This window comes from Triturus cristatus, chromosome 9 (assembly GCF_964204655.1).
Source record: "Triturus cristatus chromosome 9, aTriCri1.1, whole genome shotgun sequence".
Lineage (NCBI taxonomy): Eukaryota > Metazoa > Chordata > Amphibia > Caudata > Salamandridae > Triturus > Triturus cristatus.
Genome location: NC_140592.1, coordinates 456,500,628 through 456,518,226, shown reverse-complemented (window position 1 = coordinate 456,518,226; position 17,599 = coordinate 456,500,628). Strand labels below are relative to the sequence as shown.

The following is a 17,599-nucleotide window of genomic DNA, read 5'->3' as shown; positions in this document are numbered from 1 at the left end:
CTCTAAGAGGCTTGCCTACATCATATGGTCGTGACATTGTGGTAGGGTACTAAGTTGCGGAGCCTCGGATCTGGGATCCCCAAGGGCTTTTGATAGTTAATCTCAGGGAGTTGCAGGAGTGATTTAATTCCATTACATAGACCATGAAGGGGCGCATATTGAGTTCCATGTCCAGTGACGCAAGGAAACAAGTTAACACAACCAGAAACAATGAGAACTTTCCCCACTCCCTTCCCAACCAACCCCCGCCCCATACTTCTCCAAATGAAGCATCTGTCGCCCGGTCAAACAAAGTCTAGATTATAAAACTAGTTCCAGATTCGCAGTATAGGGCAATGCGTTTGGCCCCTCCACACTTAAGGATTGTCTCTCCTCCAGTTGAACAGTGGAAACAGTGGGAATATTTATGTTCAGATGTGGGGGCCACGTGACAGGTCAGTATCTTCAGAGTTGAGCTCTGGGGAGTCAACAGGGCGCACCTCGGGTGTCGGTTCCGATCCATCAGAGTTCTCTCTGTTTTCACCCGATTTCATGGACTTGGACGGTCCGCTTCCGAGGCGGCCCATTGGGCATTGCGTCTTCTGCAGGATCACGTGCGTCGCCCTTGAGTGCCCGCCAGTGTCTCCACCTGAGACTCTCCCCGGGGTATAGACTGGGGATTATCCCCCTGAGGGTGGAGTGGGCGCTCCTCAGTCACCCAGGTCCATGCTGCCTCCAGAGTATCGAAGAAGAACGATTTATTTTGGAAGATTACTTTGAGGCAGGCCGGGAAGAGGAGTCTATACTGCAGGTTGAGAGCTCGCAGATTCTGCTTCACTTGAGTGTGCAATCTTGGCCTGATTTGCACTTCCCTAGTGTGATTGGAAAAAATCATGATTTTAGTACCTTTATAAAGCAGCTCCAACCGAGAACGGGCCTCTTGGAGGATAGCATTGCGGTCCCTGAAATTCAATATTCTGGCAATTTTGGGCTGATGTGGGGTTCCCGGGGTCGGTCTGGGGGCGAGCGCCCGGTGAGCCCTCTCGACCACAAACCACGATAGCAGGGTTTTTGGTGGCATCCAAGACCGGATCCAGTTCTCGATAAATATATTCATTTGTGGGGGCTCTATCTCTTCAGGCAGGAGTACCAGGCGAAGATTGTTGTGACCGACCGGCTTTCGGCATCTTCGGCCCATCTATGAAGCTCCATCGTCTGCGATAGGAGTTGCCTTACTTGGACTTTCAAAGTGGATACATAATTTTCAACCTACGAGATGCGTGATTATAGCGGCAGTGTTGCGGAGGTCTTGTCGAATAAGAGCCATATCTACTCACACTTATCCGATTTTGGTCTCCATGGACTCTTGACAGGACTTGATGGCCTGCAGGATGGTGGCCAGGCCTCCCTCTGGGTGACCGGATGTTGTGGGTGCGCTCTCTCCCTGTCCGTTGATTGTATATTGTTCTATACGGGTCTGGGTTGAAGGGGGTTTGGTCCCTCTCTCCTTCCCCATGTTTGCTTGATCACAGCAGGGGGGCGGGATCTCTCCTTTTGTGTGTCCCGTCAAGTAGGTTCGGGGGTGTCAGTCAATCAAGCAGGGCGGGGGGCTCCCACAGCCCCACGAAGACCCCCGCAGCCTACCGAGGCCGGCCTGGTGTAATCACTGTGTCCCTGGGCATAGTCCCTCCCCAGCGCACGGCCGTCACGCTAAGTCCAAAGAGTGGGGTGCCCCGGAAAGGCTCCTTAGGCTCGCAGGTATGTTGGGGACTCACTCTCAGGAAGTCGCTGGGCAACAGGACCCCGGTGTGTGGCAAGGTGCAGGCTGAGGATCTGCAGGGGTCTCTGAGGCTGCCCTGGATGGCAGTGTCCTCCAGTTGCTGCTACCGCAGCTGGATATCCTCACTAAACGCAGCTCACCCACTGTGGGCCAAGCCGTGTGATAAGGCTCCCGAGCCAAGCTTGACTCAGGGAGCAGCTCGGGGGCTCAAGGCAGTGGCAGAGGGCTGGATGGTTCCAGGCGACGAGACCCCGGGGGCCCTAGCCGTATAGGCCGCAGCCTCAGTCTACAAAGGCAGGATCGGTGACCGGGAGGGGGGGTGGGCACCACATCTCTTTCTTCTTTAGTTCCTTCTTTATGTCTTTCTTTCTGTTCTATCCTTCTTTCATTCATTCCTTTTTTCCTCCTTTTATGCTTTCTTTTGTTTGTGCTTTCTTTCTTGCCTTCTTTACATTCTTTCCTCTTTCATTCATTCTTTAGTTCCTAAATTCTTGTTTGTTCTCCTTTTTTCATATATCCTCATTTTTCCTTCTTCCCTTTCTTTCATTTCTTTACTGTCTTATTTCCTTCCTTTTTCCTTTCCTTCTATCTTGCTTTCTTTCCTGCTTTCCTTCTTTCTTTCATTTTTTCCTTTCTTGCTCTCTTTCTTCATTCTTTCCTGTCTTTCCGTTTTCTTTCTTTCCCTCTTTCTATTTCAGTCTTTCTTTCTCTTTCTCTCTCTCCTTCTTTCCTTCCTTTTTTCTCTGCTTCCTTATTTTCTTTACTTCTTTCTTTACTTCTCTTCTCTTCTCTCCTTTCCTTCATTTCTTTTGGTCTTTCTTTCCTTTATTTTTCCTCAGTTCTTTCTTTCCTTTATTGTTCCTTCTTTATTTTCTTCTTTTCTTCCTTCTTCTCTTCTTTCCTTCCTTCTTTCTTGCCTTTCTTTTCTTCATTTGTTCTTTTCTTCTTTCTTTTCATTTTCTTCCCCTTTTTTCTTATTTCATTCCTCCTATACTTCTTTCCTTTTTTTCTGTCTTTCTTTTTTTCCTTCCTTTATTTATCTTCTTTCCTTCTTTCTTTATTCCTTCCATGTTCTTCACTTCCTTATCCTTTCTTCTTTCCTTCCTTTTTCTACCACTCCTCTTCATTTCTCTCTCTCCCTCAATACCTCATTCCCTCCCTCACTGAGCCAAACGATTGCCATTTTTAGGTCTGTATTACTCGAGACCTTTTGTTTTTACAAAAATTATGTGTATGACTTAGTTACTTATAGGGAGGTTTTTTTACCCACAATTCATTCATTTGTCTGTGGTTGTATCATTCACATTTTTCTCCAACCCACTCAAGCATACATCAAGGGACAATGTGCCAGCCCGATTTCACTATGAGTTACAGAATGCTGCCCTTTCACAAGGGGAGCACAGCCACACAGAAAGTAGTTCCCTTCAGTGTCAGGGAGTACAATGGTAATGTGTGGGTATTTTTTAGACCAAAAATATATTTGCCTTTAGTCAAGGTATTTTTTGTTAGATTGATGAATGCACTGCAGCTTCCCGAACAATAAATCTTTGCAAAAACCATAGCAAAACAAGATTTGCCAAAAGGCTGGTGGACAGTGCCAGACCTGTTGACTTTATCAGTACTTGTTTCTCATTGTCACGTTGAATATTGACCCCAGTAATTGTAAATTTTTCTCCAGCTGTATCGCAGCCCATATCCCTCAAATGGATCGATGATATGTCTGACATCCGTAGAAGGTCCTACATTTTAAAGTGCTGCTGTGTACAACCTTAGATTTGACCTAAAGTGCCATAGCGGGCCCTCCATTTTAAAGTGCTGCTGTGTACAACCTTAGGTTTGGCCTAAAGTGTCACACGATACCTGGAGCGCTTAGGTATTACGGTTACCCTCCAGATAACTAATCTCCGAGGTTTAGCTCCAGATTTCATTTTGTGCCGATTGTTTATGGAGCATGAGCCCTGATTACAATATGCCTTACACCCTGGGGACAAATTGTGTGCTGCGTAAATGCTGATTGCACGAATGTAGTATTTACTCCAGCAAAGCTGTTGATCTCATAATAAGGGATGAAGTTGAATTTGCCCATGTGTTTCTTGTTCCAGCGTGTCCAAACTTATGAGTCCTCGTTTTTTTTTATTTTTATAATCCAGTTTCATCCATAAATGTTGGCAGCATCTAGAGTATAAGGTATGTCTCCTTGTGTTATGGCGCACACAGATGTAAAAACTGTGGAATTGAATGTTCACAAAGCGAATTCCCTTCAATTTAATACGTTTTGTTTCAAGCAAGACTGTCACTTTTTTGCCCCAGACTCTGCTCCTGTGTCATTTTTGTGCAGGCGAACAGAAAAGTGATAACACAGACTGAAAGGCCTCTGTTCACGTCTAAAGCATGTGCTTGTTTTTTTTCAGGAGCAGTTTCTGACCTGCTTGAGAAGCAGTTTCAGACCGAGCAAATGTGCAGATGGAAGAGAAAGGATTAAGGACCTTCGTACAGAAAGGTACTTTAGATGTTTGTATTGTATTGTAGTATTTGGGGTCAAATGCACACTGCTTGACACGATCTGAAAGTAAACCTGCCGACGGAACCGTATAATGATGTTCGAGGCATGTGGGCTGCTGAATTCATATCTGTGCATAGATCGCCGCCTAGTGTTGGGTCCGGATGTTTGCACGTTGTTGTCCTGGAAGAGTCTTCGAAGTATCCTGAGATGGGTGACTCCTCCCCTGGACCACAGTGCGCATGGGCATCCTCAGATTGTTTTTTTCCGCCATTGGGTTCGGATGTGCTTATCTTGACTCAAGTTAGGGAAAACTTTTTTTCAGGCCAAAAGGCCTTTAGTTCGCGTCGGTACTGTTCCCGATCGGTATCGACAGTTACTTGTTAGTTTACTGACTTAACAAAACCAACTTTTTCGCATCTTATCCGACCATCGACCCCACATCGACGATGGAATCGAGGACACCATTCAAGCGGTGTCCTGTTTGCAATGCGAAATATCCCCATGTCGACGTCCACCCGGTGTGCAACAAATGCCTTTCACCGGATCACGACGAATCCACATGTATGGCCTGTGCCCGATTCCGATCCAAAAAGACTCTCCGGAATCGACGAGCAGCGAGACTTGAAGCGCAGCAAGCGGCACCGGCCCCAACCAACATCTTCAGCGCCGAGGACGAAGATGTGGAAGGCGTGGAGAACCCACCCTCCAGCCCCGCTTCCGAACACGATTCCGGATCGGAAGACATCGAAGAACAACTCTTTCACAGAGATGAAGCCGACACCGAGGTAGGAGACTACGATGAGGCCTTAGGGGCCGAAGAAAGTAGCTCCGGTGACGAGCAAGGCCTACGCGTACAGACGGAGGATATCCCAGTGCGTCAGTCTATGGCTCCGGTCGAGGGATCGCCTTCGGGCCTTACCCAAGACCTATCCCGCAGTTCTTCGGCCCCGCCCTCGGGCCCGGCCTCGGACATTCAGCGACAGCCATTGGTACCCAAAACGACTGGTTTCCCTTCCTCGAAACCGAAACCAAAAGTCGTGTCGGTTCCACAGAAACCAAAACTGAAAGTGACACTGGTCGGATCGAAGCCCACTACACCTTCGACGCCAGCCAAACCCGTCGGCACCGACCGCACCAAACGGGACTTCGGTGCCGAACTCGCAGCAGCCGACGTCGGCGCCGACAAACGGAAAAAGGCCATCGGTACCGCCAAACCGCCTCGGCACCCGGCACCGAAACCATCGGCTCCAGCCACGAAGGTCAAAATGGCCGCTGCGTCGCACACTGCTTCGAAAGCAGCACCTAAGGCCCAATCATCGACGCCGTCGACGGCTACTACCTCTCCTCGACTTGATGACCCCGTGGCCCCGAAGAAGTCCACGCCTGCCTCTACAGAACCGCTCGGCGCCAAAGAACCGTCGGCGTTCCAGGTGTGACAAGTTAAAACGCATCAAAGAAAAGGCTGCCCTCCAGGACACGTCAGGCTCCGAGCCGAAAAAAGCTCAGAAAGCTTCTCCAGCACCACCCCATATCACTTTTGGCCTGCCGCCATCCACGGCGCCCAAAATGTTTGAAATAAGAACACGTGTCACCCAAACTAGGATCACACCTGCCGAACGCTCTCCTACGGAGACGTCACCGTCCCACATCATCGATGCCGACACCGGCAGAATTATGCTCCACAAGCGGAGAATATCTTCCGAACACGCTTTGGACTCCTACCGGATCCCGCTAAAGAAAAAGCTGCCAGCGGATTCGGAACCAGTTCTTTACGAACGTCTCCATACATCTTACCCAGATCCACAGTCCTTCTCTCCGACACACTCCGAAACCGACGTTTTGGAGGACTATATGGGTGACGACGTCCCCTACCCCAGAGAGATGGACCCTGAAGGCCAACAGGACCCTGACCAGGCTTGGGATGACCCTGTGGACACGGGTGCACCTATGGATACACAGGACACGCAGCTATATGGCGCAAAAACGTCTCCCACAGAGGACACTGCCGCATTCAACGCCCTAATTGAACGTGCTGCGGCCAATCATGGTGTGCAACTCCACTCTGACACCATCGAGGACGATTTTCTAATGGATACTTTCGCATCCTCAGAAAGGAATATCAAAACTCTACCCATGTTGAAAGGTGTCCTCAAACCAGCAAAGGACATTTTCAAAGAACCCACCAGGGCAAGAGTAATAAACCCCAGGATCGACAAGAAATATAGGTCGGCGCCCGGGGACCCTACGTACATTAGAGGCCAGTTGCCTCTGGACTCCATCGTAGTCGCTAATGCTCGCAAACGGGCGCACTCGCAGACAACTGGGGATGCTCCTCCCCCAGACAAAGAGTCCAAGGTGCTAGAGACCTCCGGCAAACGGGTTGCAGCCCAGGCGGCTAACATATGGCGTATTGCCAATACCCAGGCGCTCCTAGCTCGCTACGATCGCGCACACTATGACACATTAGAAACCCTACTCCAACATCTCCCTGACCAATACAAAGAGGGAGCAGAGATCCTCATCAGGGAGGGACAACTCCTCACAAACGCATCCATTAAGTGTGCACTGGATGCCGCAGACACAGCCGCCAGAGCAATAAACACCAGCGTCATGTTACGACGACACGCCTGGTTACGAATCTCCGGATTCAAACCTGAGGTTCAAAATAACATTCTCAATCAACCGGTCAACCCCGACTACTTATTCGGACCAGAGGTTGACACCACCCTAGAAAAAATAAAAAAGGACACGGACACTGCAAAGTCCATGGGGGCTCTCCAAACGCAGACCTTTCGGAGTGGCTCCTTTCGTCGCCCCGGAAATAGAGGAGCAGGTAGAGGACAGGGGTCACAGCAAACCTACAACAAGGGCAACACACAAAGTACCTACGATAAAAACACCAGGGGTGGATATCGTGGCTCCAGCACAAAGGGCAGAGGACGCGGATACGGCAATACCAGGTCCTCCCCCAAGAACAAACAGTGACGCCCTCTCCCTCCCTCCCGACCACATAACACCTGTCGGGGGGAGGCTACAAAGGTTCCTGTCCACGTGGAACTCCATCACCACGGACAGGTGGGTCAAAGATATTGTCAAACACGGTTACTGCCTAGAATTAACCCCCACTCCACCCACAATACCGCCAAAACACCGTCCTATGTCCTCAGAGCACTTAGCGCTATTACAGCAGGAAGTGCTAAGTATGCTGAAAAAAAGGCGCAATAGAGGTCGTACCCGTCCACGAGCAAGGTACGGGGGTGTACTCCCTGTACTTCTTAATACCAAAAAAGGACGGGTCACTCAGACCTATACTAGACCTGAGACCCCTCAACCGCTACATTCTCTCAGAGCATTTCCACATGCTCACCCTACAACAAGTCCTCCCGCTGCTCAAACAGGGAGACTTCCTAGCCACGCTAGACCTCAAAGATGCGTATTTCCACATACCCATACACCCGTCACACAGAAAATATCTCCGGTTCACCATTCAGGGGCAGCACTATCAATTCAAAGTCCTCCCCTTCGGAGTGACAACAGCACCCAGAGTTTTCACAAAGTGCCTAGCTACTGTGGCTGCACATCTACGAAGGCAACACATTCACGTCTACCCTTACCTGGACGACTGGCTTGTTCAGGCAAAGTCAGCCCAGCAATGTGCCAGCCACATGTCCCGCACCATTCACCTTCTTCACAGTCTGGGATTCTCACTAAATTACCCGAAATCACATCTCCAACCCGCACACGTACAACAGTACCTAGGTGCGACCATAGACACTCTGGCAGCCACAGCTCAGCCAAATTTAGTGAGGATCAACAACATGCAAATGCTGATTTCCAAGTTCAAACCCCAACACTCCCTTCCTGCGCGAGTGTTCATGCAGTTAATAGGCATGATGGCCTCCTGCATTTTCATAGTCCCACACGCGAGACTACATATGCGCCCGCTTCAGGAGTGCTTAGCACGTCAATGGAATCAGGCTCACGGGCAACTAAAACACCTAGTGTTGGTGAGCGGTCGGGCATACAACTCTCTGCATTGGTGGAATTCACAAAACCTTTGCAAGGGCCGACCGTTCCAAGAGCCTGTTCCACAAATAATACTGACAGCGGACGCGTCTCTCCAGGGATGGGGAGCCCATGTACTCAATTACACAGTGCAGGGACTATGGACTACACAACAAAAGAAGATGCACATCAACCTTCTGGAACTGATGGCAATCTTCCTGGCTATGAAAGCATTCAAAGTACACCTGTGCAACAAGGTCGTGTTGATCCGGACGGACAACATGACTGCCATGTACTACATACAGAAGCAGGGAGGAACACACTCTCCACAGTTGTCTCATCTGGCTCAGAGCATGTGGAAGTGGGCCGTTCAGAGGAACATATTCCTCATGGCGGAACACCTCCCCGGCAAGGACAACCAGATGGCGGATCTGCTCAGCAGACACAGCCACCAAATGCACGAGTGGGAGTTACACCCATCAGTACTCCAACCGTACTTCCAGCAGTGGGGTCATCCAGAGATAGACCTATTCGCCACAAGGGAAAACGCAAAATGCCAAAGCTTTGCCGCCAGGTTCCCACATCCACAGTCGCAGTGCAATGCGATATGGATAAACTGGTCCGGCAGATTTGCGTACGCTTTTCCCCCAGCGCCGTTGATACCGCTAGTGGCACGCAAACTGCGACAGCACTCACTGACACTCATCCTGGTTGCTCCAACATGGGCACGCCAGCCATGGTACACCACCTTTCTGGAACTTACCGTGGTGCCGCATCAAAGGCTGCGGATCAAACCCGCACTTTTAACGCAGAACCATGGAGAAATTCAGCACCCAGATCCGCAACAGCTGAACCTGGCAATCTGGCTCCTGAAGTCCTAGAGTTTGGCTACCTAAACCTGCCACCTGACTGTATGGACATCATTAAGGAAGCTAGGAGACCCACTACCAGAGCTTGCTATGCAGCCAAATGGAAAAGGTTTGTCATTTATTGTAATAACAATCACATTAACCCGCTAGACGCATCCACTCAAAACATAATTTGTTACCTCTTACACCTATACCGATGCAATCTGGCATACACCTCAATACGTATCCATTTAACCGCAATAGCAGCCTATCTCCAAAACAGGCAGCACCTCTCTTTATTCAGAGTGCCTGCCATCAAAGCCTTCTTGGAGGGACTTAAACGAGTGATTCCCCCAAGACACCCACCAGCACCAGTGTGGAACCTCAACTTGGTCCTCACCCGACTGATGGGTCCACCCTTCGAACCTCTCCACTCATGTGAGATTCAATTCCTCACCTGGAAGGTGGCTTTCCTAGTAGCAATCACTTCGTTGAGAAGAGTTAGTGAACTCCAGGCACTAACTATTCAAGAGCCATTCATACAGGTTCACGCAAACAGGGTCGTACTACGTACCAACCCCAAATTCATGCCTAAAGTAATATCGCAGTTCCACATGAATCAAACCATTGAACTGCCTGTTTTCTTTCAGAATCCACAAAATGTCGCTGAAAGAATGCTCCATACACTAGACGTCAAAAGAGCCCTCATGTACTACATAGACAGAACTAAAAACTTTAGGAAAACAAAACAACTTTTCGTCGCCTTTTCCCCACAACACAAAGGCAACGCAATCTCCAAGGCAGGTATAGCCAGATGGATCGTTAAATGTATTCAAATTTGCTATCAAAAGGCTAAACGCACATTAACGATTCCCCCAAGGGCCCACTCAACACGTAAGTTAGGGGCCTCCATGGCTTTCCTGGGAAACATTCCTTTACATGATATATGTAGAGCAGCCACATGGTCCACTATACATATATTTACCAAACACTATTGTGTAGATGTACACTCAAAACAGCAGGCAGCTGTAGGACAGGCTGTTCTCAAAACTCTTTTTCAGACCGCTGCAGCTGGCACTGGTGGCCGCCGCTAATGGGAGGAACTGCTATATATTCTATGCACAGATATGAATTCAGCAGCCCACATGCCTCGAACTGAATATGCTACTTACCAGTATGCATCTGTTCTTGGCATGTAGGGCTGCTGACATTCATATCGCCCGCCCTCCTCCCCGGCGCCTGTAGCAGCTGCAGCTCTCAGAATTACTGCATAGCATGGTCATCACTTTCTATATCTACTCCATCACTGCCACAATGGCGAAAAACAATCTCAGGATGGAGAGGATGCCCATGCGCACTGTGGTCCAGGGGAGGAGTCACCTATCTCAGGATACTTCGAAGACTCTTCCAGGACAACAACGTGCAAACATCCGGACCCAACACTAGGCGGCGATCTATGCACAGATATGAATGTCAGCAGCCCTACATGCCAAGAACAGATGCATACTGGTAAGTAGCATATTCAATTTTTCTTTTTGCATGTTCAATGTAGAGTTAAAACAAAAAAAGAAAACTTTCTCTGAATGTAACAGTAGTTACCAATCACCACTCACATCATATATCCTTAATATGGGACCTAGCCTCTCCATTAAGCAAGGGGAAACTTTGGCCCTCTTAAGAGTTCAGTGTCATTCATGTTTCTACTGAAACACTGTTTTGGAAAATACGAGACGAGGAATACAGCATCTCTGCAGCGCCCCCACACCCAGACATTTCATGGGGTCAAAGCGGGTGAAATCTAGGTGTTTGGAGGGTGGAAAATGGGGAATTATCAGAGGTCATCAAACACTGTATTTCCCAGCACCACTATAACTACCATTTCTTTCAGGGGAGTCTCTTCGTACAATTTGTAAATTCTGCGGTATTCCTGTATCCTAAATTACGGTACTCGTTGTATTGATAATTTTGGGAGTGGGAATACCGATGTAGTGTCCCTCCTGTAACTGGTGAGGAAACAAAGCATATGGAGCTTCTCAGGGGACTTGTCAGGGAGTCTCTCCCAGGGGAAAGCATGCAATGCCTACCAGATGATGAAATTGAGTCCGGGTATCCCAGGGGTGCCCAGCAAAGACTTCTAACTGTACACATATATATTCTCATTCAGAGCTTTGACTGAGGAGATAGCCAATGTAAAATACTCCATCTCTTATACATGACTATATTGCACTTTAATTACCACCTTGCGAGATCAGCCGCTTGCAGGGTGTTGACGAGGGTGCATACATTAAAGTGAATCTTCACAGCTGTCCAGTGAGGCCATACTGGATTGGCGATACAAGATTCCGACATTGAAGCAGGTTGTGACGTTAAAGGTCATATGACAAAGTGAAGTAGCCTGAACGTTTGTCGCATGAAATGTCACTGCTAAGGTGTTGTTCGTTTCTGGTTCTTATTTAATGAATTGGACTCTGGCTGCAATTTTAGGTTTGGTGTCCGCCAAGACCTATTGATTTTACTAAAATGATATGTATAATGTATTTACTGAAAGGGGTTTTCAGCCACCTTTCTTCATCCATTGTTCTGTTGTCATTCACATCTTGCTTCCACCCACTACAGCATGTGGCGTGGGGCAGTAAGTCAGCCTACTTCACCCACTGAATATTTTAACTTTGAGTGAATCCATTTAGCTCTGCCACAGTGAGCACTTCCACACACAAGGTAGTTCGCTTCAATACCAGTGTGTTTGTTATTTTTGCTTTATAATTACTTTAGTGTTGATTTAGTGTTTAGAGCCTGACCTAAAAACAGGCCATATTCCATGCTTTAGTAGTTCCTGTCACCTGCCAATGCTGTCTGTAAATTCCTATTGAAGTCTCCTTTCTTTATCTGACTGCTGGCATGTAACGGCATAACAGATTGAATCCATTTGATACTGTACATCTTGCTTCCACCCACTACAGCATGTGGTGTGGGGCAGTAAGTCAGCCTACTTCAGCCTCTGGCTATTTTAACTTTGAGTGACTGCATTTTACTTGGTCACAGTGAGCACATCCACACACAAGGTAGTTCCCTTCAGTGCCAGTGTTTTGGTTGTTTTTGCTTTATAATGACTTTAGTGTTGCTTTAGTGTTTAGAGCTTGACCTGAAAACAGGCCATATTCCATGCTGTATTAGTTCCTATCTCCTGCCAATGCTGTTGTTAATTCCTTTTGGAGTCTCCTTTGTTTATCTGACTTTTGGTATTTTACTGCATCTTGAATGTTTGTCGCATGAAATGTCACTGCTACGAAGGTATTCTTAGTTTCAGGTTCTTATTTAATGAACTAGACACTGGCTCCTTTTTTCCTCATTATTACATTAAACATTCAGATGAATTACTGTTAATTTTTCTCCAAGGAGTTTGCAGCCTATAGCCACTAAGTAGCTTGGTGTTGTGCATCCTCAGCTGGTCCTCCGTTTTAAAGTGCCGTTGTATAAAACCTCAGATCTGGCCTAAGGTTTTGGGTAATACATGCAGTGCTTATGTTTGATTGTCCTCCTGATAGTGAATGTCAGAGGTTTAGCCCCAGGTTTCATTGTATGCCAATTGTTTGTGGTGCATGAGCCCTGATTACAATATGCCTGTCACCCTGAGTGCAAATTGTGTATAGCGTAAATGCTGATTGCATGGCTTTGGTTTCTACTGAGACCAAGCTAAGGACCTCAAAATAGGTGATAAGGAAGACATTGCCCATGCTCTCCCCGTTCCAACGTGTCCAAACTTGTTGTCCTCATGATTTAGTTTGTAATCCCGTTTCATCCATAAACTGCTGTAGCATCTAGAGTATAATTAGGCCATGGTGTGTCTGTATGTGCTACGGCGCACACAGAGGTAAAAACAGTGGAGTCGAATGTTCACAAAGCAAATCCTTGAAGGGCCGTCCGAGGCCCCTGCAACAATTCTTCACCCTCTGGCTGGGGTGTGACTCGGTCCCTCAGCAGGCAGTGCTCGCAGCACGGGAGGTGACGTCCATCCTCCCGACGCCACAAAACCAGCTCCACTCTCCTGCAGCGTGGAATACCTTGAAGGGCCGCCCGAGGGCCCTGCAGCAACTCTTCTCCCTCTGGCTGGGGCTGGACTCGGTCCCCCAGCAGGCAGTGCTCCCATCGCGGGAGGTGACATCAGTCCTCCCAACACCACAAGACCAGCTCCAATCTCCAGTAGCGCGGGATACCTAGAAGGGCCGCCCAGGCCCCTGCAACAACTCTTCTCCATCTGGCTGGGGTTGGACTCGGTCCCCCAGCAGGCAGTGCTCCCATCGCGGGAGGTGACATCAGTCCTCCCAACACCACAAGACCAGCTCCACTCTCCAGTAGCGCGGGATACCTAGAAGGGCCGCCCAGGCCCCTGCAACAACTCTTCTCCATCTGGCTGGGGTGGGACTTGGCCCCCCAGCAGGCAGTGCTCGCGGCGCAGGAGGTGACGTCAGTCCTCCTGATGCCACAAGACCAGCTCCACTCTCCCGCAGCGGCCAAGGGCGGGCCTGTCTGTGCCCATCATCGGCCAACTGAGGCCCTGCTGGGCCCACTCACTTGGTTTTTCCTTTTTTGGGCCCTTATAAATATCATTGGGACATCATTGACAGCTGAAGATGCCAGCCACAAGACTGTAAGGGGTCCAGTGAGAAGTAAGTTAGTTCTCTGTATATGGTTTCCTGTTCTCTATGGTGCTTCTGTTAGCTGGTTAGCCAGCAGTATGAGTAAATGTAAGGTTGGAGGTATCACGTCATCAACTGAATCAACTACTACCCCTAAGCCATCCACTGTAGATACCTTTCTTGCCCGTGCAGTGGGAGCTATATTTAAAGAACTAGACCTAGCTGAACAGCGCATGTCCCTGAGCGTGACTGGGCAAAATGGGCCAGCTGAGTGTATAACATCTACCAAGGAGCAGCCTGGCCTGGGTAATGATCAAGATGGTCAGAATACTGGATGCATCAAGGGGTCCAAGAATACTACAGCCTGTCAAACACCTACTGTGTTAGAAATGGTAACAATTTTAATATACCCACGCCAGGCCACTACAGCTACAGCCCCAACCACACACCGTCCACCTGCAGCTAAACACAAATGAAAGACACTGAACGATACTTCTGTTAATCTGAGCTCCCCGGATATACCTTTTCTGCAAGGGACGGCTGATAACTTTAATCCCATGGATACATCAGCTAGGGCTCCATTCTGGGAGAAAGCTAACAAATTATAAATGATGTATTAATGCCCTCAAAGAGAAACTGGGTAGGCTGGAGGGTGAAATGAAAATTGTCACTTCCTTTGGTGCAACTCTACCAAATGTGGGCCCAGTAAACAAGGAGGGGTCACGACGAGGACCAGTTCTAAGACAGAATAATTCAGTAGGTGGCATGCTTACCCCTGCCAAGGCTATGGCCTATTCTAGTCAAGCCCTAGTGTGTAATGTGGATGACAATGTGCAAGAGGCTAACAGGGAGTCTGTTACCATGATGCATGCTGTAGGCCAATCCTTGCAGAGTCACACTAACAAACACCTCCCCAATATTAATATGCCTTCACAGGAGCTAGTTACTATTAATCTGCCACCTGCCTGTTGCCCATGCGTGGTAGGACTGGTTAATGTCCCCCCATTGAAACCAGAGGTGAGGGAGACTACCGAATGTTTGAAGAACAAGGTGGTTCACTGGCTTAGCTGAAAACGCTCATTTTCACCTGCTAGAGCACACAAACTTTTGTTTACTAGGAGAGTGGGGTGGATAGGACCACTAGAAACATTTTTTGAGGGATACTGTATAGTTATTAATTTCAAGAACCCTAGGGTTGCTAGAGGCATTCACACAAAGGTGGGGCCACCAACTGCGGCTGCTAGAGATATGAGTATACTCCCATTGTTTTTTTTTTTATCGACATCCACGGAGTGTAGGCCAACATCACAATGGTATACAGAACCTGCAGGCACTAAGGGTGATGCTGAGGTTGCACTTACCATATTACTCAGATTTTGCAGCGCCCAATAGATATCAGGTACTGAGCGCCCTAGATGATAATGAATTATTGAGTTATGGCCGATACAACGTCGGGGGCCCCAGGAATTATTGTAGAGGGGATCTTATTACCGCCCAGGCAAGCAATCTGCCCCCCAAAGACCACATACTTATTTGTGGAACAGCTCCAGTTTGTAGGTTAGCTGTAGCCAAGGTTGTAAAGGCAAACTGTAATGAACACCGTAGCACCTGTAAAAAATCCACCTGTGCTTCAAATAGGGATGCTGAATGTCAGCCCCTTGAGGAAGGGTTTAAGCTTGCAACATGGAATGTGAAAGGGCTAATGAATAAGATAGGAAATGTTGACTGGATTAGCACTATATCTGGTTATGATATTATATGTATACAAGAAACCTGGTGCACAAGTCCAGTACACGTAGAAGGGTTATCCTCGTATTTTGTAGAAGCTCTAGCGTCGCAAGCGGGCGGGCAAAAGGGGGACTACAGATACTTATCTCTAATAAAATTACTGTAAATGTTAAGACCTCATCAGTGGGCCCCCATTCCCAATTAGTGTGGCTGAACAAAATAGGAGGGAGATACCTAGCAATCGTACAATTTTATAACCATATCTTTGACTCAACACGTAGCAGTGTGGCTACAGCCCTTGACCATGGCCTCAAAGCCTTTTTAGCTTCCATTTATATGGATTTTGTATTAGTATAGACAGGTGATTTTAATATCCAGGTATGTGCAGAATCTATCACCCAGGCATGCGGTCTTATTTATCAGGACGAGGAGGGTAACGATCATTTTTGCCACAGTGAGTATGGTGAAGCATTAAATTCAATTATCTCTAAATATGACCTTCAACTACTTAGAGGTGACAGTGATACAAATGGGGAGCTCGCCCGAGCATTTAGTGGGAGAAACTCGTTTTTCATTATAGCTCACGTATTGGTGTCTCTCTCTGCTAATGATATGTGTGGTAATCTTAGTATCGCACCTTCAATTTTTAGTGACCACAATTTACTTAAATTACCCTTCTTTTTTGGGGGCCAAAGGCAGGCCTCATTTCATTTAGTAAATTGTATTAATCCCACTAGTTTAAATGGTGTAAGAATCAGGTGTAAGGGCATTGAACCTAGTGGGATTCTGCAAAAAATAGTAGTGAACAACCATAGAAAAATAACCTATTATCTCCAGGACGAAATTGTCCCAAATATAATGATAGAAAACTTCAATAAATTATCATTTCTATTAAGTCACTTTTAACTCAGTACCCAAATACATCAGATAACAAGAGAAGGGGATGGTTCGATAGTGCTTGTACTAAAGCATTACAAAGCATTACAGACACTTAAATATGCCCCGTCTAATTCCCCCGGGATATCGGCTATCAAGTCCCTTCGGGGCAAGTACAAATCAGCTATAGCCACTAGGAAAAAGACACTCCAGGCTGAAGCATGGGAAAACCTGCCCATTACTGCAGAAATCAGGAATTTCAAAAGTTTGTGGGGTACAGTGATGCACCCTTTTTAAAAAAATGATGACATCCCTTGTTTTGCTCTTTTGTCCCTTGCTATAGATGGATGACCCATTTTTCCGTAATCTTTAGACAGTGTAGTGAGGAGGCTAGAGGGCAAGACGGGGAGCCGTTGTGCAAGGAGGGCGCCTTCCCTTGAATATTACTAATGAAGAAGTTCTTCTGGCTATACAGGTCAGTGCTGGGGGTCGGGCCTCAGGCCTTGACGGGGTGCCAGTCGATGTTTTTAAATGCGCCCCATGAACTGTGGGGGCCTGTCTTAACAAGGGTGTTTAATTCAGCTGCAATAGATACGATTCCATCTTCTTAGGGCGAATCTACTATTGTACTCATATTTTAAAAAGGGCATAAATCGGACCCAAAAAACTTCCGCCATATTTCTCTCCTGGACTCCTCCTCAAAAGTAATGAGTAGAGTCCTGTTAATAAGATTGGAGGAATGGGCTTTAGCAATCTATTTTATCCCCGGTGCAGTTTGGGTTCAGAAAACAGCTGGGGACTATCAATCAATTTATCAATTTAGAGCTACTTATTGGTAAATATACTAGGGTTAGGGCAGGCACACTTTATTTATGCTTTGCTCATTTAAGTAGCGCCTTCTATCTGATCAACCACAACGTACTTTGGTCAACTCTGACCTCTCAGGGTGCACCTAGACCAATTATCGTGGTTCTGTCTCGTCTTTATGAGAATCTAACTAGCCATGTTCGGTTTGGCCCCCAGGGGGAGTGTTCGACCAAATTTAATGTGGGGCGAGGTATTCGGCAAGGGTGTGTGCTAGTGTCAATGTCATTTTCTCTTTTTATCAATGCGGTAGATAATCACTTACAGACAGTCCAGGCTGACTCCCCTCGGGCGGGTGGTTGCCCAAAACCTTTATTGTTATATGCTGACGATGCGGTATTATCAGCACGAACTCCAGTGGGCCTCCAGAGATTGATGA

The 17,599-nt window shown here is 47.6% G+C and overlaps 1 long non-coding RNA gene across 3 annotated transcripts in view; it reads left to right on the top strand.

Moving 5' to 3' along the window:
• Positions 1–17,599, top strand: part of LOC146798134 (uncharacterized) — a 234,646-nt gene that overhangs the window by 151,248 nt on the left and 65,799 nt on the right. For all 3 annotated transcript variants that reach the window (XR_014968618.1, XR_014968620.1, XR_014968619.1), the window contains one exon: positions 4,171–4,259. This is a non-coding gene — a long non-coding RNA (uncharacterized LOC146798134). The remainder of the gene's footprint in view (positions 1–4,170; positions 4,260–17,599) is intronic.